A 27,999-nucleotide genomic window follows, 5' to 3' on the forward strand; every position below is an offset into this window, starting at 1 on the left:
GGAAAAATAAGGAAAACCTCCTTTAAGAAAGCATTTGAAAGATGAGCCTAAATGGAATAGTGTTGATCATTTTACTTGCATGCTGTTACAAAGATTTCACACTCTTCTTCCTGGAAGGAAGTGACGTGTGTGTGTGTGTGTGTACACACACTGTTGCAACAGATATAGTATTGTAAGTCTAAGTTGGGTCTTTCTTCTGTGTTCAGAAATAATTAAACTTTTCCCATCAGTTTCCATTACCTCACTCTGATGTCTGATATAGATGTACTATTTCTACTTCTGGTCATTCTAGATGTTTAAGTAAACTATCACAAAGTATATTCCAAAACTGCTTGAGCCATACTGTTACTACATTTTAACAGAACTATGGGATAGACTGTTGCGTTTTCTAGTAATAATTGTGTTCAAAGTTGGCCCACAGTTGGTTTTTTTTGTTTGTTTTTCCCTGTTCTCTTTTTTTTTCCTATATGTCCAGTCTGTTTGGCCTCACTATTGTTCACCCAGATCTAGTTTTGATTTCTGCATTCTGTAGTGGTGCTTCACCAGTTCTGGGCATACACTCTGGAGATGCAGGCGATGAGGTGTAGCAGGCTCCTCAGGTTGCTGTAGCTTGTCACTTTTTCCTCACAGAAATCAGGTGATAGCAGTTCTGCCATACAGTACCAAAGGGTGCATCCACCAGATAAGATCACATTAGAATGGTGTACAGTTCCTGACACCTTGGAGTCTGTAGTCCAAACTTCACTTACAAGATGTAGCTGACTCTTTCTGATTCTGTGGTGCTTACTAAAGATCTGCACATCTGACTTCCTTTTCTGCCATTCTTTAAAGTGGACAGGAAATGTCAGATATGGATGGACATCTTCCCATAAGAAGCTGGGCAGGACTATATCCCTTGTATAAAGGTGTAGACCTATAGGCCGGTATTGCTAGGTATGAAACTTTCTTTTTAAAAAAGTTTAGGGTTTACACAGAGCATTACACTGAGCAAAGGTTTAAGATCTTTTTCCACCATAAAATGTTTTCCCAGTAGAAAATCTGGAAAACAGATCACATACCTCACAGATGTATATGCAGACCTGAAGATCCAGTAGAATACTGGTGGGAAAAATCAGCAGTTTATCTGCATCTGTATATTTGTGTTTGTCAGCAACATCAGTGATAGCATATTTTTTGTAAGGTTGGGAGGACATTATCAGTAAGAGAAGTCGTGTCAACCCTAGCACTGCAAAACAAATAATTTCCTTAAATAAAAATCGTGAAAAATGAAGATGGAATGGTTGTCCCAACTTGAAGTTACTTGACCACAATCACAGTGTCATATGTATCTTTTAAGGTGACCCTTTCAATCATGAGCCACCCAACATATAGCCTATTTTTAATAAATACATTAACAACTGATTCCTCTGGTCAGTACGTTAATGTTGAAAAAGACACACTTTCTTTATTTTCTTCACTTGTATTTTTTATAATGAGTAAAATGATCAAAAATACAGTTATGTGCAAAATAATAGCAGTCTAACATCACTTAGGTATTTAATTACTGATTTTGGTAGAAAAGATCACACAACATGGGGAAAAAATTCAGGACTAGGTGTAGCCGAGTAATGGGCATCCAACGCAATCAACATGCATGCTGCTAATTGGGTTTAATTGACTCATTTAATGAAAGGGGCGTGTTCAAATTAATTCCATTGTGGAGTTTAATTAGTGAGGACATTCATTCTATGAAGAGACAGGTGTCAATTGGGGTGACATCAGCATGTGGTCATAAATGGCACTGGTAGATATGTGTAGTTTGGAGATGTGTTGTGAAGACTCTTCTTACAGCTTGACTCCCCACTCGCAGTTAAGAATAAAGAAACCTTTAGCCTCAGCGTGTTGAAAGTGCTTCCTTTGGTGGGGAATTTCTCCTGTAGATTCATGGTCTATTTGCTCTAAAATAAAGACAAAATCAAATCAACAACCATAAAAATGTAGCATATTAGCCTCATATATGAAGGCTAGTATGTAGCTTTACTCCATGCGCTGTTTAGTAATATAGGCAATTTTTTTTCTTTTGTTGCTATCATGCATCATTCATTTTTGAGTCTTTCAGAGGAGGACATTATAAAAAGAGTTTGAATGGGTCATGTTGTGCAATGTGCTTCGTGGTCTGTGTCACACTATCCAGTAGGTTACATGAGGAAAAGATCTGCTGTGTAGCTCTACTTTATCATGGGAGTTCTGTCTCCAATATAAACATGTAGCACACCTTTTTCTATTGTATCATATCAATCTTCCAGTGTTTTTTTGCATGAAATTCTCAGGAGCTGAAATAAATGACATCCTTAGAGAACTTCACACTCTGCACACAGTGATTATGGGAGCCACCTAAATCTCTCTAAAGAATGGAATAGAATAGAACAGAGGGAAGTTGGTTTGTGGAACACATTTATACACAAAGGCAATTCAGACTGCTGTACTTAGACATGGTAGCTCACTTAAGGTAACTGATTTATAATTGGACAATTGCAAGTTCCCATCACTGTCAAGCTGCCACTTTCCAACTGTGAGGTTTGTTTTTGGCATGACCCCACTCCAATTTATTTTCACATTTTGCTTAGCACCTCCTCTGTAGGCTTGCACGTGGAACCTCACACACGCCCTGAACCAGACATGTCTCACACACACACACGCGCACACACACACACACACACACACACACACACACACACACACACACACACACACACACAAAAACAACAACTACCACACAGCAGCATTATCACACACACACACACACACACACACACACATACACACACACACACACACACATACAACAGCAGAGCAGCATTATCTGGGTGGTGGATTTCTTAGCACTGCAGTGACACTGACATGATGTTTGCATATTAGTGTGTATTGAACTGGTACAAGTGGAAAAATCCCATTTAATTGCTTATTATTACATTATATTACATCTTATTAAATGTAAATGTCCTAGATTAACACGACTGTATGAAGTCCCAGGTGAAGACTTAATGACATTCGTGGCACCACATATGATAACTATCTAGGTACTGGCTATACATAACTTTATATAACATTTTCCAGTGCTGAGTTACAATACTGGTTACACTGTGCAATAATCACTGGAACAATGTCAGTAATTTCTATATATATACTTGTACTATATATATATATATATATATATATATATATATATAGAGAGAGAGAGAGAGAGAGAGAGAGAGAGAGAGAGAGAGAGAGAGATAGATAGATAGATAGATAGATAGATAGATAGATAGATAGATAGATAGATAGATATTTTTTAATTTATTTTTTTTAATTGTGTATTTATACTGTGTCTTGTCTCATGCACTTACCTTTATGTATAGTGTATATTTGCACATCAGAGTTTGGAGAAACGCAAATTCGTTCAGATGTGCACTACTTGTTGTATAGTCTGAATGACAATACAGCTGACTTTGACCTTGAAATTTGACTTTGACTTTATTTTAAATATATAAAAGACGGATGTACTCAGACTGTGTATACTCAGATGGACCATCTTCTAGCAAGGTTATTAGAACAAATTCAAGTACCTTCCAAGTTGACTCAGAGTCACGTGTCACTCTGCAATATTAGTGTATTAGTGAGCATAAGGGTTTCTTTTTGGTACTGAGTGAAGTTCCTAGTTTGCTTTGATTTATTGTTTTGGTTACTCACCAAGTTGCCAACTTTTTCTGCAGGTTGTCATTCTCCTTCTGTTACTGTGCCCTCTTGTTTCTCTGGCTGTTCTGTAACTTGTCTCTCTCCTTCATCACATTAATGTAACTGGTCTCTAACTCATCTTTCTTTATAGCCAGGTTGTTGTAACTGGATTGTAGCCGGTCTCTCTCTATAGTCAGGTTGATGAGTATTGTCTGTAACTGGTCTCTCTCTATAGTCAGGTTGTTGTAACTGGTCTGGAACTGGTCTCTCTCTGCAGTGAATTTAACCCACATCACTGTGATGGCAGCCAGCAGGAGAACACACAGCAACCCCAGACAAACTGAAGCCAGTCTGGAACATCGGCTCCTTGCAGTGTTGGTTCCTGAAGCTGGAAGATAATCATTTTTAAAAATAAGAATTAAAAAATTATATCAGTTGTTTACATGCGAAACAGGGAGGACTACTGAAGGTTACATCAGGGAATTCAGACCACTGTTACCCTTCCCCTCTGCTAACATCACAGCATAATTGGAAACAATGTCGTATGTGTTTTTTTAAAGAACTAATTAAAATAATCCTTTCTCAGGGTTCCCCTCGTTGGCATTGTGGTTCCCTTGACAACCCTGTTATGTTCTCTTTGTTTTCGCTCCATTCCTGGTGCTCTCTTTGTTTAAGTTTTATTCATCATGTATTGGTTTCACCTGTTCATAGTTTGCCTTTGTTAGTCTGTCTATTTAAATCTTGATTCTTACCCTATTGCTGGACATTGTTTGATAAGCTGTCCATGTAAGCTGTCCATTTATTTGTTTTTGTGTTTCATTTGGTATTCTGCCTTGTTTCCTGTTAGTTTCTTGCTTGTTTGTGTTTCTGCTTCTGTTCTTTTACTTTCATACTTTTTGTTTGTTTGTGTGTTTGTTTTGTTTTGTTTTTATTGTTTTGCAGGTTTGGCCATGATTCCGGATCTGTTCAACCCTGGATAAATCTTGCTCTTCTAAGTGTTTGTGTCCAGCCTCCCTATTGCTTTCTGTTGCAACCATAACAGTAAGTATGTATGTGGGACCTGTAAAACTTGATACTACACTACACTCCTTCAAATGTTTAAAGTAATATGATGACTGGTGTTAATAACACCTACGTAAGGTGACCTATACTGCACTGATGTTAATGCTTTAAATGAAAAGTTACACCCTGCTGTGAGTATTTTCATTTATTTTGTTGCACTCTCTTTGTAAGTCTGCTTTTTTCTACAAATATATAAGCTGATGATATATTAATATATATTTCATTGTTTGGTACGATTTACAAAATCTTTTTCACTGCAAATCAGGACAGAGATTGAGATGATGTGAACACGCATCATCTAAAGTATTGTTCAGAGTCTAGCTGAATAGTTTGTAAGAAAGACATACATATGAGAGAGAGAGAGAGAGAGAGAGAGAGAGAGAGAGAGAAAATATATGAATACACTCACCTGAGCTCTCAGCTCCCTTAATTCTGGTCCTGTGAATGTCCAGTTCATCCTTGATATCTTCATATGAATTCTGACTGTCTTCTGAATCAGACCTGTTGTCTTCAGCAACTTCTGTGTTTGCGTATATATTCTCATTCATCTCCATTTTGCTCTCTCCAGCAAATCTGATTTTACAGTTCATACAGATTAATCCGTTTTGTCATAGAGAACTCAGAAAAAGACAGCAGGCTGAATTCAAGACCACCTTACTTTTGTATTGCTGTTAGTCTCACTTCCTCCTGTACTAATCTTGCTCCCTGGAATTCTGAGTATTCATCTGATAAAGTCATTCTAAACAAGTGGAACTGAAACAGAAGCCTATATGACCATGTTTCCTGTCTGCTCTCCAAAAACTGCCTTCTTCAATGTACTTTAAAGACAGATATTGTACTTTATTTTGGCTTACAGAGTCTTATGAATAGAGGAGATCTAAGAGCCCCACTCTCAGTAGCCAGACCGGGGTCTAATGGCAGTACAGTATCCTGCAGACTTTTATCCACCTACGTTTTCTCAGTATAACAGACAGTGTAATCTTGAGCTCTATTATATTCTCAGTGCCAGTACTGTACCCATGCTCTCTGTACCTGCTTCACTCTGTATGTGATAACTTTTGGTTTTGTTGTTAACAAGGGGTAGGCAATAATCAGAATCGAGAGTAACGGGAAAACCAAGCCTAAATGAAGGGTTTAGCAAAAACCTTTATTACAAGGTGTGCCAGGGAGCCAGTCTTCACATCTAGAATATTCCAGCGAGACTGACTCACATGCAGTGTCATTTGTAACAGTAACACAGAAACAGCTCATCCCCTCCTCAACAGGTGTTTAGAACATAGCTGTATATCCACCAAAGGGCTGAGATACGCAATAACATGATTATCATGCATGTACAACAGTACACTTGACAAAATTACAATACCCATAACTCATTAGTATATGCATTCTTAAGAATTCTAGAGATTAAATAATGTCTATACTTTCAGCCTGGTAAAGGCAACAAAGCTATTTCATAGACTGCAGCTCCACAGTCTGAACCATCATCTCCAAAGCAAGTAGGAGTGGATGGTCTGCAATAATTTCATCCCTAACCATGAATTATTCAATGACTACACTGACACTATTATAAAGGTGTGAAGGTATCAATGTGAGGAATAAGTCTCTAATTGTAAGGTAAGACATGAAGGACAGATGCAGTGCCTCGTCTCACTATAAAGGCCCCACATTCTAAATCCTGATCAAAGTTACGCCGTACTCTAGGAATGACCGCGATCACATCATCTCCATAAACCCTGAGGGGCTCGGCTGGTGTGACATTCAGGTTTTGTTCCAAATCATCTTCAGCACGATTCCTCACGAGAAAGCTCCTCAGCACTGGAGTCAAAGGGCAGCCATAGTATAGAAGTATCCGTGAGCCTTCTCTGGGGAGCATTCTCTCCAGGATATTCAAAAGGGGATTTCCTGCTTGAAGAACATTTGAAATAGCTTTCTCGAGCTCCCCCCATTCAACAGATATAACATCATGTCCAACAATACAATAGTAGATGGGGACATGTGTTTCATAGTCTACCCTTCTATGATTACGCAGTTTCAGGGAACATTCTAAGTGCCTGGCCAGAATTGTGGCCAAGATGACATAGTCAACATTAAAGAAATGAAAATTCTGTTTTGCAAAAGATGCACTAAAGCTAGTATTATCAAAGTTAAATAACCCATCACAGATTCTGTGATAGGTGCCTATCAGCTCCTGGATGACTTCAGGGGATCGCTGTTTGTAATAGGATACAGGTCTTCCATTAGGCCTTGGTGTGTCAGACACTTGTAGAGACTTGATGGCCTCTTCAATCTCTCTACTCGTAATCATCCACAGAATCGATTCTTCCCAGGGTCGGGCTCTGACTATAGGGTTTAGGGGTATGTTGGCTGCACTGTCTTCTGAGTTCAAATAAAGACTGATGGGCAGATGGTCATCAGAGGGTACGTCATTTATTTCACATCTCTTCACACGCCAAACACACTCTTCTGGCAAGAAGAAGTAATCAATTCTTGAGTTGCTATTGTTCCTGTAGAAAGTGTAGAAGCATTTGATTTTTGTAGACCTTCTCCAGACATCTACTAGCTGATGAGCCCTCATGAACTTCTTTAGGCTAGGCAGTAATGCTGAATGATTTTTTGATACTGTTGCATACTGTTTGTCCATATATGGGTTTAGCACAGTGTTGAAGTCTCCTCCAATCACTAAGACTCCTGTGGTGTATTGCTGTAGATGATCAGAAAGTCCACTGAGAAGTCTTTTGTCAGAGCTATGGTTGTAAACACTCACCAAAATGTACGTCTGACCTTCTATTTCACATTGGAGGACTATGTATTCTCCATCACTGTGTTTAAACTCCTCTAATACCAGGAACTGGAGTTTCTTGTTCACCAATATAGCAACTCCTCTTTGTTTTGTATTATACACTGTGTAATGCAAGTGCCAGTTGGATGAAAGCTTCTGGATAACATTTTCATTTTTCTTGCCAATATGAGTCTCTTGTAACAACACAACATGTGCATCTTTAATTATTTTTGAGAATAGATGTTCATTAGTCTCTGGATCTACCCTTTTGTTCGGATGTAATGCAGTTGGTAGGCCGTTTACATTCCAGGTGAGGACATGAAGTGTCTCAGGATGAGCAGAAGCCATGTCAGCGCCTTTTGTATTGCCTCTACTGCAGTTCAGAGAATGACACAAATATTAGTGTTCAATGGCTATAGTAAACAGTGAATATTTTGTGGTCACGTAAATGTAAGTGATGCTGCGATTGTAATTTGAAGTCTTTAAGATGGCTTCATTCAAGACTGATCTGTTCAGTGGCTTGGTAGGGCCCCTTCTCCCTGAAACTGAAAAAGAAAAATGAACAGTCAAGTTTTCTGTGGCTGTGTGTGTGTGTGTATGTCTGTGTGTGAGACAGAGAGAGTGTAAGGGTGGCATAGTCACTCTCCTGTCAGTTACGGTAAGGCTGCCAATCATGGGTGTCTGTGAGCTCATGCATAAGAAGAGGGTCCTCTGAGCATGTTACTCTGCCCCCTGATGTATGAACTGCAGCTTGAAAAGATGCGGTGATTGGCTGCATGTGCATTTGAATATGCTTTCCCTCCCTGATTGGCAGCTGTTGTGTGTCAGGAGAATTTCCTGAGGGGTGGGAATTGACTAGAACTCTAATAGGGATAAATACTTGGAGAAAATAAAACCCAACTGAGGAGTTACTCAATTTACAAGGTAGAAATAAATTGGGGGTGTGGTATTTCAAAAGTGTGTGTAGTGTCAGTATTATATCAGCAGTGTCATAAAGATGAAACCTGCAAGGGCAGCTCTTAACAGGAGTGCAGGGTTGGGGAAATACTTTAAACACATTTTGACACCTGAATATTGAATATCATGTGATACATGTATTTAGTAATGAATTTTGTTCAAATACACAAAAGGTTTAAAGTATTTAGAATACATTTATAGCATCTGAGGTTCCAACATAGGATCAACCATCATAATAGATAGATAGATAGATAGATAGATAGATAGATAGATAGATAGATAGATAGATAGATAGATAGATAGATAGAACTTTATTGTCATTGCTCAGTACAAGTACAACGCAACGAAATGCAGTATATAACTATATAAAATATATATGTAAAAGTTGTTTATATATATATATATATATATATATATATATATACATACATGCATACACACACATACACACACACACACACATATATATATATATATATATATATATATATATATATATATATGTAATGTGTGTGTGCATATATATATATATATATATATATATATATATATATATATATATATATGTGTGTGTGTGTTTGTGTGTGTGTGTGTCTGTAAAGTATAACAAGATATGTGAGATATATAAAGTATAACAGGATATATACATAATATATTAAGTATAACAAAATAAATTACAATACAATGTAGGTAGTACATACAATAATATAGTGAATATTTACAGTGTATCCTTACATAGCATGTACAGAATAGATATAAACAGTGTATCATGTACATACACTATATCCAGTATGGTGAATGCTAAATATAAATAAGTCCAGGGTACACCATATAGACGAAGTAGGGGCAGCGGTATTTATCGGTGTATTGTAGAGTTAAGTAAAGTGATGGTGAATGGAAAGAAGTTGGACCTGAGCCGACTGGTTCTAGCATGGATGCTCCTGTATCTCCTCCCAGATGGCAGGAGGTTAAACAGTGTGTGGTTGGGGTGGGAGGAGTCCCCGATGATGCTGCGTGCTCTGTGTACACAGCGCTGGTGGTGAACGTCTCCAATGGTGGGGAGCTGTGTACCAACGAGCATTCTTCAGCACCTTTTTCAGGGCCTTCCTGTCAGCCACAGTGGTGCCGCCGTACCACACTGTCACACAGTTGGTCAAAACACTCTCGATGGTACAGCGATAAAAGTTAGCCAGGATCTGAGGAGACAGATGGTCCTTCCTTAGTCTCCTCAGGAAATAAAGATGCTGGTACACTTTCTTAACCAGATGAGATGTGTTGAGTGTCCATGAAAGATCCTCAGAGATGTGGACGCCCAGGAACTTGAAGCTGGAAACACGCTCTACTTCTGTTCCATTGATATGAACAGGAGAGTATGTGCAGCCTTTGGTCTTCCTGTTGTCCACAATGAGTTCTTTGGTCTTTTCGGTGTTGAGGGAGAGGTTATTGATGGAACACCCGGTTGCCAGATGCTGGATCGCCTCCCTGTTTCATCATCATCGCTGATGTGTCCAATCACGGTTGTGTCATCTGCAAACTTAACGATGATGTTAGATCTATGCAGAGGCACACAGTTGTGGGTGAACAAAGAGAAGAGCAGAGCGCTCAACATACAGCCCTGCGGCACGCAGTTACACAGGGGGCTACTGACTCCCAAGTCAATGAGCTTGGTAACTAGCTTAGTAGAATGACTGTATTGAAAGCAAAGCTAAAGTCAATGAAATGTATATGTACGTAGGTGTTCCTATTGTCCAGGTGGGTGATGGCAGAGTGAAGAGCAGTAGAAATGGCATCCTCGGTCAATCTGTTTGTATGATACACAAACTAGTGGGGGTCCAGTGATGGTGGTAGTGCAGCCTTCAGATGACTGGGAACAAGTTTCTCAAAGCACTTCATCGTGATGGGTGTGAGTGCAACAGGGCAGAAGTCGTTCAGACTTGCTGCAAAAGACGGCTTTGGCATTGGCGTGATGGTGGATGTCTTCCAGCATGTTGGAACAGCAGCCTGAGCCAATGACAGATTGAAGATGTCAGTGAAGTCCTGAGCTAGCTGTTCTGCACACACTCTGAGGACACATCCTGGAACACCATCAGGACCAGCGACTTTCCATGCGTTTACTCTGCTCGGCTGTAGGGGGTGTATCCCTCTCGGTAGGGGACTAGTCTACCGTGACAGAACCTCTCCAAAGACCCCAGGCCTCTGGCACGCGGCCGGCCCCTCCTGCTCAGGGCAGGTTTCAGTGGGTGCAGCCTATGGAACAAGGCAATGAGTTCGGGGCCCAAAATCTGGGAGGCCGGGACCCAACAGCGTTCCTTCGGACTGTACCCCTCCCAGTCCATTAGGTACTGGATGCCCTTCCCTCTCCTATGGGAGTCCAGCAGAGCCCACATACTGTAAGCTCCTCTATCTCCAGAGGCCTCCCGAGGAACGCTCCGGCTCGGCGAGGGGACCCTCCTTCACGGGCTTCAGCGCAGAAACGTGAAAGGCCCGGGAAGCTCGACTGCTCCCTGTCAGGCCAACCCTGTAGGTTACCTCATTGATCCTGACAGTAATGGAGTAAGGGCCCTCACATCTCACCTCAAGCTTGCCTGTGGTGCCAGCACGGCTGACCTTGGTAGAGACCCACACCTTCTGTCTGATAGCATACTGTGGGGTCTCTCCCTGTTTCCTGTCCGCCTTCCTCTTGTAGGCAGGGATCGCCTGTCGCCAGTCTTTGGTGTGTCTCCTCCGAGGTCCGTTCGCTGTCTCTGTACCATCTGTCTACCATCGGCTGTTCTGATGTAGGGGTGTTCCAGGGGTAGAGAGATGGTTGGTAGCCTAGAACACACTCAAATGGGGTGAGACTGGTTCCTGTGTGTCAGAGAATTTTGTGCATACTCTGCCCATGGGAGGTACGTACTCAATGTCTCTGGATGGTGTTTACTATAGAGGTGCAGGAATTTACCCAGCTCTTGATTAACCCTTTCCACCTGCCCATTAGCCTGAGGGTGGTAGCCGGACGTGAGGCTAACCATGATGTTAAGCTTCCCTAGCAGTTCCTTCCACACCCGTGATGTGAACTGGGGGCTTCAGTCAAAAATGATGTCTTCAGGTAGACTGAACTGTCTGAAGACCTGGCGGAACAGTATGTCTGCCATCTCTAGCGTGGTAGCAGGGCTACCAAAGGAACAAAAAAAGCCATTTTTGAGAATCGATACACTATTCTCAGGATAGCAGTGTTGCCATCCAAGACCGGTAAGTCAGTCACAAAATCCACCACAGGGGTAGGAGTTTACCTGCTAGAGGTACCTGGGGCATTTTGCTGCGTGAGCAGTCAGTGCAGGAAGCCACATACCTCACTATCTTTTTATGCATAGCTGGCCACCAATACCATGCCCCTAGCAGTTGTGTGGTGCGGGTTGCGTCTGGGTGACCCGTCTCCAAAGAGTTATGGGCCCATGTAATGAGGGCTCTTCGATGTGTCAGTGGGACATAGAGGCGATTGGCGAGGCACTATGGATGTGGGTTAGCAGCCTTGATCTGTCGGTTTAGTTCCCACTCTAGAGACAGCATAAAGCAAGAGGGCGAGAGAACAGGCTCTGTGGTCATTGACCAGGCCTCCGCCTTGTATTGCAGAGAGAGCGTGTCCGCTCGTGTGTTCTTCTCCCCAGGCCTGTAGGTGACCCGGAACTGAAATCTGGAGAAAAAATAATAATAATTGACCACCTAGCCTGTCTGGCATTTAATGTTTTGGTGGTCTGGAGGTACTCCAGGTTCATGTGGTTAGTATACACGGTGAATGGTTGTTGTGCTCCCTCAAGCCAATACTGCCACTCCTCGAAAGCGAGCTTCATAGCCAGGAGCTCACAGTCCACAACCCCGTAGTTCCTCTCTGCCAAACTCAGCTTCCGGGAGAAGTATGCGATGGGCCACAGGCCACCTCTCTCTCCTTAAGTTGGGACAGCACTGCGCCCACTCCTATGTCAGAGGCATCCACTTCCACCATGAACACACTCTCTGGGTCAGGTTGTTGTAGGACAGGTGAGGTGTAGAAGTCTTGAGTTCCTCGAATGCCTTTTATACTTCAGGGGTCCATTTGATCCTTTGTGCAGGTCTCTTGAGTTGGTCTGTGAGGGGCCTCGCCAGTGAACTGAAGGATTTGATAAATCTCCTATAAAAGTTGGCAAAGGCAAGAAAGCACTGCAATGCCTTGCGTTTTTAAGTGGCCTTTGCCAAGCTCGCACTGCCCCCACCTTGCCTGGTTGCATACTTACACATCCCTCTGTAACGCGGGAGGGGGTGGAGAGTGAACGCAGGTGCGAAGTGACGACGCCATAACGAACCAAACAGATTGACTAGAATAAACAAATAAGTTTAATAATCAACACAGACTAACAATACAAACTAGAATGAAGAACAAACAGACTAATAGAAAAATAATATGATAACAGGGTGGTGGCGAGAAATGGGCAATGAGGGAATAAAACATTAAAGAAAGACTAAAAGAGAACAACAATAATAAAACATAACGGTGAGCATAAAGACAGACAAATGGGAACACAGAACCGGGCTACATAAGGTGAACAAACAATATTGAGGACGAAGATACAGAACTAAACAAGGAAAGCAGCATGCAGCAAGTGTAAACAAACACAGAACAAACGAGGTAGAACTAAACACAGAGAACAAATGAGATTGGACTAAACTTGGAGAACAAATGAGAACGGACTAAACACAGAGAACAAATGAGATCGGACTAAACACAGAGAACAAACGAGATCGAACTAAACACAGAGAACAAACGAGATCAGACTAAACATAGAGAACAATCAAGATTGGACTAAACACAGAGAAAAAACGAGATCGAATCAGAAATACAATGGTAGAGACACTCTAAGACAATGACAATGACCAACAAACAAGATACGTAGGGGCGGAGTTTTTATAACACTACAATTAAGGACAAACTCAAAACAGCTGGAGACTAAGGGGAGGAGACAGGTAACCACAGAGACTGACATAAACCCAGAAGTAACTAGGTTGCCCGGGAAATGGGGAACGCTCCGGTCTGTGGACGTGACACCCTCCTGAATAGCGTACCCCAGGAAGTCAACTTCCTTGCATTGGAATTTGCATTTTAAAGTTTTGCAGTACAGATGGTTCCGCAATAAGGTCTGGAGCAGGGGAACAGATCAAAATGTCATCGATATAGGCCACGACGGATGACAAGAACTCCCTCAGAACCTCGTTAATGTAGGCCTGGAATATTGATGGAGCCGTTGCCAGATCATACAGCAGAACCAGATACTCAATGGCCCTTGGATGCGCTAAATGCTGTTTCCCACTCATCTCCCTCCTTTACCAAGATTAAGTTGTATGTGCTGCGCAAGTCAAGTTTCGTGAAGTACCTGGCTCCTCTCAGCTGTTCAAGCACTGCTTGAACCCGGGGATGGGGGTATGGGTACTGCACCAGCAGCTTGTTGAGTCCCCGGTAGTCCATGCATGGTCTCAGACCCCCATCCTTTTCCTTCATGAAGAAGACTCCTGCTGATGCTGGAGAGGCAGAGGGGGGATGTACCCTTGTTGCAACGCCTCCATGATGTACTGTTCCACTGCCCGCTCCTCTGCGACAAGGGATAGATTCTACACAGGGGGTGCACCGGTCCTTCCTTGAGGGTTATGGCGCAGTCCGAGTCTCAATGGGGCGGAAGCTGCGTGGCCTTGATGGGGCTGAAGACCTGCACCAAATCCTCATACTCCTGGGGAATCGGGACCTGCTTCTCGGCCTCTGGACTCTCTATCGAGGTCGACTGGAGGGGTCATCCCTTGTTAGGGAAGCACTTCTGGTTGCAGGACAGTGCCCACTGCAGGATCCATTTTTTTGTCTACAGCACCTGTGGATTGTGCGTACGCAACCATGGCAGACCTAGGGTGAGAGAGTGTGAGAGGGAGGGTAATAGGAAAAAGGCGATGCGTTCAGTGTGTCCTTCCTTGGTGACGAGGAGGACACGAGGAGTGATATGGGTGATGTAGCCTGGGCCTACTGGACCCCCATCCGGGGCCTGTACCCTTAGCAAGGAGCGTAGGGCGATGGCCTTGATACCTAGCCTCTTTGCGAATCCCCAATCCATAACGTTTCCCGCAGCTCCCGAATCCACTAGGGCAGAGGCTGAAAGCACACGGCCTTTATACAACACCTCAACTGGCACTTTAAACATAGAACGAGACAGAGAACAACTCACCATACTGTTGCCTCTTCTTTCTTCTCCTCTTTTCTGCTGCACCCCGGCTGCATCCAGCTGCATGGGCTCCTCAGGGGTGTCGGTCTGTCTGGCGGTTGCCGTCCCGTCTTGTTGCGGGGAGTCCCATTGTACGCACCGACGCCTTTCCTGCAGGAGGAGGTCATAGGTTATAGCGAGATGAACGACCTCGTTTAGCGTGTTCCCCTCTTGTCTGCAGGCTAGGTCTGACTGCAATTCAGCCCGCAACCCGTTCACAAATACGTCAATCTGCACAGGTTCGTTCTAACATGTTTCCGCAGTCAGGGTCCGGAACTCCATGGCGTAGTCAGCCATGGATCTCAATCCCTGCCTTAGGCCCAACAGCACTTGTCCGCAGAGCCTTCCCTGGTGGGGATGGTTGAATACCACTCACAGTTCTCTAATGAAACCCGCATAATCATTCATGAGCAGAGAACTGTGCCATAGAGCAAACCTCCCCAGTCTCCTGCCTTTGCTGATCCAGAGCCGCCCCCTGGAAAGCCAGCAGGTGAGCCCAATCAGGGCTGCTAGCTTCGCTTCTTGATAGCTGAGCATTCTGTGACAGGGACGGCAGAGAGGAAGCGAGAAGTTGAACTAACATGCTCTTTATTTTCCATAACTTCCCATGATTTTCATATATCTGACAGTGGTGACATTATCAATACATGAGTTTATATAATCCATGACAGCAGAGGTGTATTTGGTCAGATCTGAGTGAGAGTCCACAGTGGCTTGTGAGGAGAACATGCTCCATTCTGTGTTATGAAACTGATGCTGCAGAGAGGAGACAGCCCCTTCTGTCCACACTTTAACAGCCTTTGTAGCTATTTTCACATGTTTGATGAGTGGCACATACCTGGGGAGTGGGTTTTAAAGAAATGTTATGTTATCTAGGTTTTATTTGAAAGCTCTTTGCTGCCATTATTTCTCAATTATTTACCTGAATCAGCTACCCACAGGGGTGTTGGATGGGCATGTAAAGATGTAAAGGAGCTCAACACTGCAGCATAACTTTTCTAGAATAAAGCGACAATTGTTTTCATTGGACAACCCACCCATTGGCCCAACTCCCTGCTGTGGACTATTTAGTGTTTAAGGAAAAATTCCCTATTTTCCTTAATCCTGTCCCTGTGGAATTGTATTCACAATAGTTGACACGTCTAGCACAATATGAAACAACTACCTCATTTACCCTTCTCGAATGAATAGAAAAGTGTAATTTTGATATGATATCATGACTTAGTCAGTTAAACAGTGACTCAAGAACAATTACAAAGCTATGTGAAAAGCAATATCTGGATCAGTCAAACAGGTTGCGGGCAGCTGATGTGTTTTTGGACATGAAACTTGCACCCACTTATTCCCATAGAATTAATAATCGCACCTGAAATGGGAACTTCAACTGAAAAGGTTGCTCTGCATCAACCAAAAACTAAGTTTACGACCATCTACACATAACTCTTGGAGTCTAAGTTTTCCTGCAAATAATGTCAAGGTTTCTGAAAACATGCATCTTTGGGTGCATTCTGAGGGCGGCTCTAGTCACTATGTAATCTCCAAACAGCGGGCTCTCCAGTGTGCATTTTAGGTAAATGTATAAAATGTATGTATAAATACAATGTGAGTATAAAAAGTGCATAATGTATATTCAATTTATCATGGAATAAACTTTGCGTGTTCCTTTCTTCATGGCATATCTTGCTGTCTGTGTAGTGCACTCCCTTATCACAAAAAACCTGTGCAGTACGTACTAGTGAGTAGTCTAATACTCTTACCTTGTATCATTGTAGAGGAAGTCAAGAAAATAATGAGAAGTTGTTTTGAGCAACTGCCCTGGTTTGGAATGTAAAAAGGATTGCAGAGAAAGCAGCACTGCAATGTTTTTTATAGAGGAGTGACAGAGTTGCCTGGAAACTATGGGGTGTATACAGGAAAGAAGATATACAGGATATACAGGAAAGGCATGGCAGGACAGTCGGTGTATGGAGACACACGGGCACACAGAGAAAGCGCTGTAGTACTGAAGTCCTCATACGATACACACAGAGAGTGTGCTGTAGTACTGAAGTCCTCATACGGTACACACAGAGAGTGTGCTGTAGTACTGAAGTCTTTGTTCAGTACACACAGAGAGCAATTTGTCAAAAACAATAATAGGATCAATTTCCAAGTTAATGGTTTACTTTGGTTATAGTTAATAGCAAACCCAAATAATAAAGATTTTTATTGTAAAAAAAATGGGGAAGAGATTTGTTGAAGGCTCCCTGAGTAAACTGTGGGGTTTTTTTTTATTATAAGGGATCATCAATCATATCAATCATGGATAAGGAGGGTAAAGAATCAACTTCATGTGAGGGATATAGACCTGTTTGCTCTTTATTGATTTAAAAAATGTCAATATATTAACAATCCCTCTCACTCTCTCAATGAGGAACTGTGGTACTGGGCAGTTCATTTAGTCGTAGACTCATTCCATCTAAGTGCAGATGCTCTTTTGTTCCCACTCAAATCAAATCAAAAATCAAATCAAAATGTGTTTATATACCGCTTTTTACAACAGATGTTGTCACAAAGCAGCTTTACAAATGTCCAATTCCAAGCCCCCAGTGAGCAAGCCAAGAGCAACAGTGGCAAGGAAAAACTCCCTATAGAGTATGAGGAAAAAACCTTGAGAGGAACCAAGACTCAAAGGGGGGGGACGTCCTCCTCTGATAATTTAAGAGAAAAATAAATAAAAATGAAAAAAATAAGCAATTAATGTCTAGTCCAACTTTCTAGAGGTCCTAGTCTTGTCCCAGTGATGTGCATTTGTCCGAGACCAATCCCACAAAAGAATGTCCATTAAGGGCAACAGAGAAGTTGTTCAGAGGAGCTGAGGTGAAGAAAGGTGGTCCTAGAAATATTATTTTCCTCAGCTTCAATCGAGAAACTGGGATCCATAATCACTCCAAGAGCTTTAACTGTTAAAGAAGATGTGTTCGGAAGACGATTGAGGTTCATTAAGTCTTTAGAGAGCGAGCACTTAGCTGTCTGTGGGCCTCATATAAGCACCTCTGCTTTGTCAGGATTAAGTGATAGAAGGCTCCTCAACATACAGTGTCTGATTTCCTTTATGCATTCCTCAATAATACTAAGTTGATACATGTCCTGCTTATCTTAGGGAACAGACACAATGTCAATATGGTGTACCTAGGGTGACATCCCATAGCGGTCAGCAGGTTGGTTAAGCCTCTTTGTCTGCTGCCTTGTCTCTGTTCTGGATTGTCAAAGATTAACTAGAACTGTCATAAGACTGGCTTATGTTACAAGAGAGGAGGGCAGCGCCCTCCCAAGTAGGATGGATACCATCCTGCCCTAAAAGGCCAGGCTTGCCCTCAAATGTGGTCCAATTATCTATGAACCTCACTATATTTTGTGACTAAGACAGATATTAGGCTTTAGGGATCTTTTGTTTATCCATTCATCTAGTTATTTTTTTTCACTATCTGTTAATTATTGCATTTGTAGCTATTGTACAATTATGGTTACGGACTCTCCACATCAACTCATTTGCTAAAACATTTGCCTAATAACAATAACAGATCAGCATCTAATATCACACAGCATCTAAGATCACATTTCACAGGCTACTCATTGTTACTCACTGTTGTGTACACAAAATCTGTATCCCTGAAACAACTGTAGTTTGCTCATATGCAGCTCTCTTGTTTAAACTCGATAGCTGACATAAGCAGCTGCATGGGCAGGGTGTGATTAGTCAATTTGGTTTCTCTGAAAGGAACAGATTCGTGTGCATATTTTCAAAGATGTTACAATTTCCTAGTGATGTCACAGTTACATTGTAATTGTGAATTCTTTTGTGCAACAAGAATCGTATAATGAAGATCTGGTATTGTGACTCCCCTAATCTGCTCTTAAAATGTATTTATTTATTTCTTCACCTTCAAGAGGCAAATACATAGTCAAAAGAACAGAAAGGCTTCTCAAGTGAGAATAAACTGAATCATTGTTTCATTTGTAATTTACCAGAAATTTGTCATGTATTTAGTGGCATAACAGAGCTTTCAATCTCAGGTCTTCAGGATGTCAGCCTTCAGGAATTTTCAGGATGGCAAAAACGTAATCAAGACAACAGGCAAAGGTGTAGGTTGGTCAACCAGCAGACAGATTAAACTAGGTGCAACAGAGGCATATCCAAAGACATAATACAGTACTTCTAAAAGAAAGCTAGATAACCTAGAATTGAATGTTTTTGGGAAACAACAAATTCATTAAATGTCAAAATGTTGCTTGTATGCTGGGGCAGTCGTAGCTCAGTGATTAAGGTACTTAACTAGTATTTGGAAGGTTGTCTGTTCAAGCCCCACCATTGCCAATGTTGGCACAGGAAGTCAACTTGACATTTAGTTCATGTACAGTATGGAAAACTATTTCTTTTCCTGTACCCTCAAGCCCTGTTGCCCATCTCTCAATTGAATTTATCACCAATCTTTCCCTCTTAGTATGGGCACAGTATGCACAAAATTCACTATCTATGAGTGTAATTTCAGCCACCCATATATCCAAGGTACCAGGATATTTTCATTGAACTACCATTTGACCACCTGGATTGAACTGGATGTTTCTGCACTGTACCCTGAAGATGTCTTACACTGTGTTGCAATTAATATTTCATTAATTAATACCTAGCATTTCACTTTGTGTAGTGCAGTTAATGTAAATGCACTACGCAGAGTGAAATGCTAGCCATTTTTATCCATGAAATAGTACTTATCTGGAGCCAGAATGACTAGCATTTTGTCAGTCATGATGCCTGCATCCATATGCTTCCCCCAGAGTCCTCAGCTGAGCCGTGCTCCTTTAAAAATTCAATTTCCCTACATGCAACAAGGGCAGACACATAGGGGATGCAAGCCCATCTTACTGTTCATTAGTGTGCAAGCACCATAAAATGACATGGGAACATAGTGTCTTTGACCATCTAGATCAACATAATGCATTAATAATAATAATAATAATAATAATAATAATAATAATAATAATAATAATATAGGATTTAGACAAAAACAACAGGAAAATGTTACAAAATACTTTAACTGAAATGAGTTTGGTACTGTTGACAGAGCTGGACTGCTTTGTGATTACTTTGAAAAAAATATCAGGAAAAAAATTCTATAGTAAATGTGCTGAAAATCTTTTGTGGTAATTACAAGGTGTCTCGGAGCTGAAGTAAGGCCTGTATCATAGCAAGTGAAAGTAAATGTAGTCATAGTTCCATGTGTAATTTACCAGGAGTATGTTGAGTATGTCATATCTTTATGGGCGTAGCACGGGTTTCAGTCAGGTCTAACAGGTCTTCAGGATGTGTCGGACTTCAGGAATTTTCCAGAAGTTTGAACTGCATCTGTGAGTCCTTTCAGTTTAGAATTCTCAAAAATTGGATTGCTTCTATAACCTTATAACAATCACTTCTAGAAAAAATCTGACATTGTGTAGTTGTAACACAGACGAGATGGTTAAGTGAGATGATTAAAACTAGATGGTTAAGATTCATGTGCGGTTTAACACATCAGTGGGTTTACAAATTATAACCCAATCCAAAGAATGCAGTCAGTGAAAACAAGAAATAAGGGAGATCCAAACACAGAACTAAGGTCTAAGATCAGTACATGCTCGAGGGAGAACTGGGCAGGTTTATATAGGGAACAATGAGGGGTAGATGAGGAACATATGGGGAAAATAAAGGAAAGAAGCAGATAGAATTCAGGTGAGGGCACAGGAGACAATAGTTTTTACAGTATAATGTAGTACTACCATACCATACAGTATAATGTAGATCTACCATACCATACAGTATAATGTAGTACTACCATACCATACAGTATAATGTAGTTCTACCATACCATACAGTATAATGTAGATCTACCATACCATACAATATAATGTAGTTCTACCATACCATACAGTATAATGTAGATCTACCATACCATACAGTATAATGTAGTACTACCATACCATACAGTATAATGTAGTACTACCATACCATACAGTATAATGTAGTTCTACCATACCATACAGTATAATGTAGTTCTACCATACCATACAGTATAATGTAGATCTACCATACCATACAGTATAATGTAGTTCTACCATACCATACAGTATAATGTAGATCTACCATACCATACAGTATAATGTAGTACTACCATACCATACAGTATAATGTAGTTCTACCATGTCAGCGTCACTGCAGCACTGAGAAAGGTATAAGTAATGCTTTCTCAGGCTGGCTAATCAATCGCTTCTTAGAACATCCAAACCAGTATGTGTTATTATTCTTTGTGACATGAGTATTCTGATGGATTATGGTAGTATTTATGAAGGGTGTTTCTGTGGCTAACTCTGTATTCACAATGCCTAAATGCATACCTAAATTCAAATATCCACAACAAGAAGATAAAATGGTTATTGCTTTGTGGCGGGGACCAGCAAGAAAAGACCTTAAAAGGCAGATGGTGGAATTATGGAATTGGGAATTACGATATATTGTTCTGGGTTGTGAGCAGCACTTTTCACTATACCACCATACAACTGCATTCTTCAGCTTCAAGGGTTAGGTAACCACAGAACCAAGAGAACAGTCAGAATGGGCAGGCCGTTCGAGCAGCAGACATGGCTTAGAACTCAGTTCAGAGCAACCAAGTGAAACTTCACACCAAGTGAAATGTGAGAGGGTTACTTAACAGGGAAGAAGAATAAGGTGGATAAAAGTGTGGCCAAGGCTGTGAGTGTGAGAATGAGGTAGCATAGGGATGGATGCAAGAGGTGGCTCGCAGTGCCAGTATGCCACCACTAGAGGGAGACCACGTGCTAATTGATTAGTGCTCAACGGTGCAATTGTTGTGGAGAGAGTTCTCTCTTCTCCAATTTAGGTGCAGGACAAGTGAAGAACACTGCACAGCAACTGTTTAAAAAGCAAGAATAAACCTTATTATGAAGAATCCATTCTCTGTAACAAGGTGTAGCCCATCAAGGGTAGTGGTAGTGTAGTGTTGGGGGTTACAAACTAGATGGTTGTGGGTTCAAATTCCAGCTCTGCCATACAGCCACTGTTGGGCCCTTGAGCAAGGTCCTTAAGCATCTTGGCTTCAGAGGGGCTGTATGAAGGCTGATCCTAGCCTCAAAAGAAGCTGGGATATGTGGGAAAAGGTATTTCATTGTATATGTATATATATATTTTTTTATATATGATATGTATATATGAGATCTTCTAATCAGGGTGCTTACAATCTGATTGTTCCATCTGCTACATCAATTACAGCAGGGGAAACATCAAATTCCTTAGACCTCAGTAAAATGTATGACTATATGTTTAAGGTGTTTAAGGTGGTGTTTTTAAAATTAAAGGGTTTTACTTATATTAACTTATTATGTCTCAGTCATGTAATAAAATCTGTTTTGTGTGATGCTACCATCAGTGGTTCGTTAAGGTCCAAGGGCTCCAAGTCCTAAATGACATTTTGCATGGAAACACATGAACAGAATAAGTATGTTTTTGTTTGATTGTTTGCTTATTTTTAGATCACTTTATTTGCACTTATGCAAAATAAACTGGCTCATACAATGTAATTATGAACAGGATAAGATGCCAAACATCCTGCGCCAAACCAATTAGGGTTTCACACAGATCCCACTCCACCCACTTCATACTGCCCTTTAAGAATCCACTACTTTACAAGCTCTTCACAGGGGTCAGATAAGCACCTCCATATATTAGATGATTTCAGGGTAGAATATTAAGAAGAGCAAAAGAGAGGATGAGATGTCAAATACCCTGCAGTACAGCAGTAAGGTTTCACATAAGGACCAGCCAACACACTCCACTAATATGAAACCTTACATTTTTAACAACCAACTATCTCGCAAGCGATTCACAGAGGTCATCAGATAGGAACCTCTCTTTGCTGCTGTTTTGCTGAATTAAGCCCACAACATCTTCAGAAGGCTTAATGGTGAGCTAGTAAAATCCATATGGAACTGGTGAATCCATACTGGCCTTCCCAACAACTAAGACCATACCCAGCCCCACTGGCATCATTAATGCATAATCAGTGCATTTTACCAACTATGCCACCAAACCGTCCCTAACACAGCAGATTCATGCAGGTCTCCCTAGTGACTAAGGCCATACTCATCAGCACTGGCACCATTAAATGCTCAATGCCCCCAGCTCCATCTGGAGTTACCAGTCTAGACATGACAACACCATGACATGACAGTCCACTCACCTGTCTGGCCCTCAACATACCTGAAACAACGAAAACCTCAGCTATACCATCTTTATGTTGCATTTCCCAAACTAGCCTGTGCTCTCTTCATCCACAGCCACTGTCTAGCCCTTTCAGCTACTTCTATTAAGTCTTTCACGTCTGCCCTTAACATATCGCCTCTAAAACCAAGTTTAGAGCAATGACGTGGCATGAGCAGCTGGCGGTCCTCAAGATGAAAGTTCAGTTCGGTAAGGTTGATTATCAAGGCCATTACATACAGAAAACCTGGTACTTTTATGGCTATAACACAACTTGGGTTCCTCCTAACTGTAAGATAGTAGCTAGCGGACTGGAGGAAGACTGCGTGTATGACCCAAGACGAATCACTGTCCTGGGTATTATTCCAAATAATCTTGTTAAGTGAAATGATTAAAATCGAATGTATAAATCATATATTGTATAAACATTATTGCTGCATTGATATAATCGTTAACTGATGGTAAATGTACAACAATTCACTCTTGATTTTTAACTTGCTAATGATCAAAGTGTTGTGATTATTGATTTATACTGTAATTATCAATTATTAAATTAATGCGTTTTTCTTTTTTAATTTGACGTTAGACTTGAAGTTATTGTGCTTCAAAAAAGGTGGAGTACCGTACCTCAGTAAAACCGCTAGAGGGCACTAGCCACTATAGTGAGCCGAGGTTCTGAACAAGTCTCTTCAGAAACCTGCACACTAAAGCTGGTCCGGGTCCCCATCTTGGTTACATGTAAGTGAAAAGTTTTACAGTATCACACATATTGAGCAAAACTAAAACAACACGTTGATTACACTATCTTAAGTTAAAATCGCATTGATTAGTGACAGAAGATGACGACTAAAATATGAAATGTTAGATTTTGTTATACTGTGCTGGATGAATCTGCTCGGCTGCAATTTCCTAACTATGCTATTAACCATAGCTATGTTAAGATAGCGAACTAAGATATTGATATGTTGTGGAAAACCCACATCGTTCTCTTTTAACCTTTGTGTAACAAGAGAAGTTATGGTTACAAAGCAACTCAAAATGTAAGTGAGTTATGTTCAGTGAGTAAGATATAACTTGATTTAATTAAGCTAACATTTTAGTTACCATTTTACAAACCTGCGCCAGAAAAGTAAATATGGACTTGCTCAATCGATCCACGATTCAAATTGAATTCTTCAGCGTGAAAGCAAACCAGTGGTAATGAACGCCACAACCAATCAATCTGGGCTTTCACACACAAAATCCGTTTGTCGATTGCGCAATTCCACACGTCACTTTTCTGCACGTAAAAGTTTCGTTTGCTGCTTTTTTGTTGTTTTGCTTGGATCCAAACACTCAATCGGCAAAGAACAGCGCGTTTAGGATGCATGGAAACAAGGAGCCGTTCTCGTATGAGATTTTTTGTTGCGGTTTATGTATACAGAGTGGGTTTTTTTTCCTGTAAAATATACTATACAGTGCTGTGTAGAAATTGTATGTATCTGAGAAAAAAAATCTTTTTTTCCCCTGGAGCGTTTATTTACTCAGAAAATACATGAAACTTGAAAAGGGAATTAATGCAATCACATTACAAAAGCAGTCACATTGCAAAATGATCCAATGACATTGCCCCACACACGGCGCCAGGAGCTGATAGCTTCCACACTTGCACTAAACCGCACTACAGCTCGTCAGAAACGAAGCCCAGACCACCGGCGTCAGAAGGACCAGAGATCAGTGCCCTGAACTGCCCCCGGGCTCCTAAACTGCTTTCACACTTCACCAAATGGGTCGAATTTGCAGAGCAAGCGGACCTGGGTCTAGAAACAAGCTCTAGTGTGAAAACGCCGTCAGATATCCTGGACAAGTTAGAAAATGTTAAGATGACAGAATGTTTAACAGAAAGAAGCTTATTCATGATTATAGTTGTTGTTTTAATACATTCTTAGTTAACAAATACCTGGTCAAAGTAAAAAAAATACACCATTACAATTGGGCTTGTTTATTGTACATTTTTGTACTTATATTTTTGTAAATATATAATACAACAGAGAAAGTAGAACTTCCACAGAACCATCAATACATGGGGGAAAAAAGGATGTTGTATATTATGCATGAAGGGAAGCATACTTGATTTAACATAGATAAATAAATTATTTGTTCAGGACCTTGCACACTAAAGCATGTCTGGTTCTCCATCTTCTTTACAGTTACTTAGGTACCGGTATCTATCCTAATACCGGTAACAAATGCACAAAACAGCCTTGGGCATAGATACTGTTGTTAATAAATACATTAACAACTGATTCCTACAGTTAGTATTTGATTCTTGTTGTTATACACGTGTAAAAAGTGTTTACTTTTATTCCCTTATATTTTTAGTAAATGGTCAAAAACAAAACATGTACAGAACTAAGAACTATGCAAACAGAATGACCCACATGACATTAATAGCCACTACTTAAAATCATTTGCTTCAAATTCTTCATGCTTCTCAAGGATTCGTTAGAATCAGTTGATTCATTTTGCTCAAGTGGTTTGAACGATTCAGAATCACAATCACTAGATAATATAGCTTACTTAAAATTTTGAAAAGTTATCTAGCATGTGGAGAATGCTAACCAAAGAACAGGTCTGGCATCAAAAGATGGCCCCACTAGGAAGTGTGGGTTTCTGTGGTTCCTAAGACAAGGTCTGAGCAAACCATCACATTTTGGCCAAAGGAGTTGTTGTATGTTAGAAAAGACTTAGCCTAGTATTTTTTTGTCCAATGTGAGTTCTACTGAAGTTCAGATCTGAGTATTATTTTTGATGGGACAGTAGTTTGTATTGGACTGAACTTTGAATGAGAACTGCAAGCCTGTTTTTATTTTTTTTTAATTTCCTCAGTGGAATGAAATATCTATTTTTCTTTTGTCTTTATTTTAATTTATGTTTTTAGTGATTACGTGATGCAATTGCAATCAATATTGTTATCTGACAGTATATTTTTAGTGATTGTACAATACCATGACCACTCTTAACTGATTACACACTAACTGCCTACACACTACTGGTTAACAATCAGTTGGGACGCCATGGCAACCACTTAACCACCTAGAAACAACATAGCAACCGCATAGCTGTCACCTGCCATACCATGGCAACCACCTACAAAGACCATAGCAACAAACTGGTAACCGCTTGGGTCTCCCTACCATCCACTTGGTAACACCTTAGCAATCATCTAGCAAGACCATAGCAACCACTTGGTAACACCCTAGCCCCCACATGGGACTCCATTGCAACCATAGCAACAACTTGGTCCCACGTTAGCAACCACTGGGGATACTATGGGAACCACCTAATAACTACGCAGGAATCACTTAAGCTGCACAGTCACTGTGTGTTCTAGAAAATGCACATTTCTAGATTTTAGGTTCTAGGTTAAAGCACTACCACTTTGTCCTTGCTTTTATGGCCAAACCCTTGTCTTTCTTGTTGGAATGTGTTACTGCTCAGGAACAAACTCCTTCACAAGCTCATGCAATAAGGTTTGTGGGTGCTGAAAGCTAAAGTTGGCCTTACTTTGCAGAGGGTAGGTAAGTGGTGTGGCCCTTTCATAAACTTGGAAGCATCCTTTGTTCCTATTCATCATCTGCAGAAGAAAATATGCTCAGGTAATAGTGTCTACTGTCTTTAAAATTTGGTCTGGCATCATGACTGATGGCTGAAATACCTACAGAATGGGGGATTTTAATTGTTCATAAAGCAAGATGCTGACAACACCAATGTTATGAGTTCTCTTCCAAGAGAACGCATGCTGTCATTCTGACAAACCTTTGGAGATGCTCAGGGTAATGTAAGAATCTCTCAGGTGACATTGCTTTAATTGTTAAGCTAACAAAGGCTTCCTTGTGGTTATTGTGGTTATGTAACTCCTAGAAGAAGCAATGTGCAGGTCTTTGTACATGATCTGTCACATATTTGAGACATCTGACGAGAGAATAGATCTGATTCCAGTTTGGGGGAGTATTAGTTACATAATTTGTCGATTACCTTAAGCCTAATGAAGCAGTATGAACTATAACAATGTATGTTGGGGTGCAATATTCAGTAAAAGCAGCCTTTGAAGAATTTTAAAAAGGCATTGTGTTGATTTCATGCAGGATGCAATTTTATTGACAAATGTGACCTCTTAATACAGAGCAGTTTCCTGAGCACAGACCAGTATTAGCTGAAAATTGGAACTGCTTTCCATGAAATCTGCCTAATCCAGTTGCTGATGTGTGAGGAACTTTAACATCTCATGCACTGATGTATTTACAGTTAACGGTTTCAGTGTTAACAGTTTATTTGAATGCATGCTTGATTTTGTTCCTATATGGAGTGTTGGGGTGTGAGCACATGTTATTCTGAGAAACTGCTGATGCAGAGGGGTGGTGTCAAGAGCATGTGCTAATAAGGGGAAGTGGTACATGTGTGTACTTTGGAGATGTTCTTATGGCTTGATTACTCAATCATTGCTTACAAATAAAGAAAGCTTTACTCTGTGTGTTAAAAGTGCTTTCTTTGGTGGGGAATAGCAATTTCTCCAACAGCTGCATGGCCTATTTGCTATGCAATAAAGACAAAATCAAATCAATAACCATATAAATGTAGCATGTTAGCCTCATATGAAGATAGCTCTACTCCATGTGTTGGGTAATATAGGCTTTTTTGCCATCATGCACCATTCATTTTTGAGTCTTTCAGAGGAGGACTGATATGTCCTTGGGACCTTTTTTGAGTTATTTTTTTGGTGCTGTGGTGTTAGAATTTGTTGTTCAGGTTACCCACACGAGGGCACACTGAGAACCAGTGAGCTGTTGAGATGACATCTTCACAACAACGGATGACCTGGTTGGTTAAAGGGATAATTAACCTCCTGTTAAAAATCTGTGTCATGAATGTGTAGTGGCCCCGTGGTGTCTTGCTCAGTAGACCCCTCATGTGCCACGTTA

The 27,999-nt window shown here is 40.9% G+C and overlaps 1 long non-coding RNA gene across 3 annotated transcripts; it reads right to left on the reverse strand.

The window, feature by feature from the left end:
- Window positions 1-5,890: 5,890 nt before the first annotated feature.
- LOC118242392 (uncharacterized) lies at window positions 5,891-24,694 on the reverse strand. Of its 3 annotated transcripts, none has more exons than XR_014117277.1 (4): window positions 24,155-24,694; window positions 23,666-23,765; window positions 14,713-14,859; window positions 5,891-8,082 (listed from the first exon to the last, which is right to left on the reverse strand). It is a non-coding gene; the product is annotated as an uncharacterized LOC118242392 (long non-coding RNA). The 3 variants fall into 3 exon arrangements; XR_014117278.1 differs by lacking the exons at window positions 23,666-23,765; window positions 24,155-24,694 and adding exons at window positions 15,185-15,286; window positions 16,506-19,606; XR_014117279.1 differs by lacking the exons at window positions 23,666-23,765; window positions 24,155-24,694 and adding an exon at window positions 16,506-17,086.
- Between the last annotated feature and the right edge of the window lie 3,305 nt (window positions 24,695-27,999).

The sequence above is a fragment of the Electrophorus electricus genome, chromosome 15 (genome assembly GCF_041902795.1).
Source record: "Electrophorus electricus isolate QZ-2024a chromosome 15, ASM4190279v1, whole genome shotgun sequence".
NCBI classification, from domain to species: Eukaryota; Metazoa; Chordata; class Actinopteri; order Gymnotiformes; family Gymnotidae; genus Electrophorus; species Electrophorus electricus.